We start from the raw sequence: 2878 nt of genomic DNA on the forward strand, positions 1-2878 counted from the left end.
CCAACCAGTCCATTCTAAAGGAGATCAGTCCTGAATATACATTGGAAAGAATGATGCTGAAGCTGAAACAGTACAATTTGGCCACCCGATGCAAAGAACTGACTCACTGGAAAAGACCCCGGGAAAGATTGAAGGTGGGAGGAGAAGGGGACAAGAGAGGATGAGATGGTTGGATGATATCACTGACTCAATGGACATGAGTTTGAGTAAACTCCAGGAGTTGGTGATAGACAGGGAGGCCTGGCGTGCCACAGTCCATGGGGTCACAAAGAGTCAGACACCACTGAGTGACTGAACTGAACTGAACTGGTTTCAGCTCTGAGGAAAACTCTAGAGGGGAGAGAGGAAGTGAGAAAGTCCTGGCTTGTCCACTGAAATTCTGACACAAATATCCAGACACTGGCAAATATTTATTGTCAAAATAAATTTTATTGCCACAAAATAGAAAGGTGGCAATGTACTGCAGGAAAGGAAAAATAGAAAGATGGTAAGCATGAATCATAATATTTAATTTCACAGTCATTTTCTTGCAATGAAATTTTAAAATTATTCTCATCTGGAAATGACTGTATACCCATACACAAATGTATACATAACACCATCAGGAGACTTCAGGGAAATGTACGTTAAAGCCACCTTGAATATGATTCTGCACCTTTTCATGGATAAAATGAAAAGGACTGACAATTCTCTGTGAGGATGAGAGTGTGGAGAAAATAGAAACTCTCATATGTTACTGGTGGGAGTGTAGAATGGTACAACTTTGAGAACTGTTTGGTTACATAGAAACCTATACTATGATCCAGGAATTTCATCCTTAGGTTTATACTCAAGAGGCATGTCTGAAGGATATGTGCAGGAATGGTTATAGAAACTTTCTTTTAAAAAAATTTTTTTTTAGAGATCTCTAACTTCATGCTAAGAGCAGTTTGGAGAGACTTTGACAGAACAGGTCAGCATAATATCTGCAACTTCCATTCGATTTTCCTATAATATAAAAAATTGTTTTCTTAATTAAAAACATTTAGGGATGCTGCCATGCTTGCAGGATCTTGGTTTCCCAACCAGAGGTTAAACCTGGGCCACCACATTGAAAGCACTGAGTCTTAACTATTGGACCAGCAGAGAATTCCCCAGAAGCTTTTTTCACCTCCTTTTCTTCTTCTCCCTCCCCTCTTCCTCTCTGTACTCTCCTCCTGCCCCCCCCCTCCAACTCCACCTCCTGGGGACTGCCCAGTCAGTGGGCTGCAATTTTGATGGCTGTTGTCCTTGTGACATCATAGATGTCATCAACAGTGGTACAGTGCAATGCCCTGTTAGTTAAGAACTAAGGGAAATAATTTACCAAAGGGTTATTTGACCAGCAATGGAAAATAATTGAATAAAGGGTTATTTGACAACCAATGAAAATATAATTCATTTTCCCCCTCCCTCTCCCCTCCTCCTCCCTCTCCCCTCCTCCTCCCTCTCCCCTCCTCCTCCCTCTCCCCTCCTCCTCCCTCTCCCCTCCTCCTCCCTCTCCCCTCCTCCTCCCTCTCCCCTCCCCTCCCTTTTTCATCTCCTCCTCTTCCTTCCCACCCTTCCTCCTGCTCCTCTTCTTTCTCATTCCTCTTCCTCCTCCTCTTCTTCTGCCCCTCCTTTTCCCCTCCTCCTTCTACCATTGTTCTGTATATGAAAACTGACGTTACAAAATCGTTGTCACATGAGGAATATAGTACATTTTTTTATTGCTGCCGTAACAGTACCATAAACTTGGTGGCTTGAACAATACAGAATTTATTATTTTACAGCATTGGATGTCCAAAATCCAAAATCAGTTATCACAATTAAAACCAAAGTGTTTGCAGTAGGCTCTAGGGATGAGTCAGCTTCCTTGCTTCTTGCAGTTTCTAGCTCCCATTTGCCTTCTTTGGCTCATGGAAACAATTTCTTCCATCTTCAAAGCCAGCAATGTAGCATTTTTCCATCATCACATCTCTTTCTCTGACTAAACCCAGGAAAGTTTCTCTGATTTTCAGGGATTCCTGTGGTTCGATTGAGTCCACGTGTGTAATTCTGTGTAATCTTCCCCATCTCAAGGTGTATACACTTTATCACACCTGCAAAGACTCTTTTGCCATTTAAGAAAACATATTTATACATTCCAGGGATTGGATGTGAATATCTTTGGGGGCTATTTTCTGTCTCCCACAAATAGACAATCAAAAATATTACGGAGTGTGTCATGCAATTGATTATTCAGGCAATTATTAATTATGCTAGATTTTGTAATGTTTGTTACTTATCCTTATAATATTTGTAGGTTATTGTGATTTACCTTCTCATTCTTTCTCAAAAATACATACTCTCTTTGGTAACTAATTATATATTTGAAATTTTGGGTTTTTTAAAATTAAAAATCGCCTTAAGGTATAAGCCTCAGACCCCACATGAGCTGACTAATGGCACCTCTTCTGGCCCATTGACTCAGTTGAGAACCTGATAAAATTTCTCCCACTGTAAGCTGGAGAGAGTCTGCTGTTGGCTAGGGCAGATAACCTGTGGGGTCATGGGCCAGCAAGGGAGCCTGGAAAGTGCAGAAACGTCTCACAAAGTGACTCTCCTTCTGTCTGTGATGCTGGAGGGTTATCCATAAAAGTTTTATTCTAATAACCCCAAACCATAAAAGACTCAGCTGCTCAAACATAGTACAATGGCTGAATAAACTGCAAATTTTATACAACAGAATACTATGCAGTGATAAAAAAGGAATGGATTCCTGCCACATGCATGCATCACGGATAAAGCACATGGTTATGGTAGAGATGAACCTATTTCTAGGGCAGGAATAGAGAGGCAGACGCAGAGAACGGGCATGTGGACACAGCGTGGGAAGGAG

At 41.4% G+C, this 2878-nt stretch overlaps 1 non-coding gene across 1 annotated transcript; it reads left to right on the plus strand.

Moving 5' to 3' along the window:
• Nucleotides 1–871: 871 nt before the first annotated feature.
• LOC114114241 (small nucleolar RNA SNORA44) lies at nucleotides 872–995 on the plus strand. Its single transcript, XR_003589071.1, has one exon. It is a non-coding gene; the product is annotated as a small nucleolar RNA SNORA44 (small nucleolar RNA).
• The last annotated feature ends 1883 nt before the right edge of the window (nucleotides 996–2878 follow it).

Source organism: Ovis aries, chromosome 3 (assembly GCF_016772045.2).
Source record: "Ovis aries strain OAR_USU_Benz2616 breed Rambouillet chromosome 3, ARS-UI_Ramb_v3.0, whole genome shotgun sequence".
NCBI lineage: Eukaryota > Metazoa > Chordata > Mammalia > Artiodactyla > Bovidae > Ovis > Ovis aries.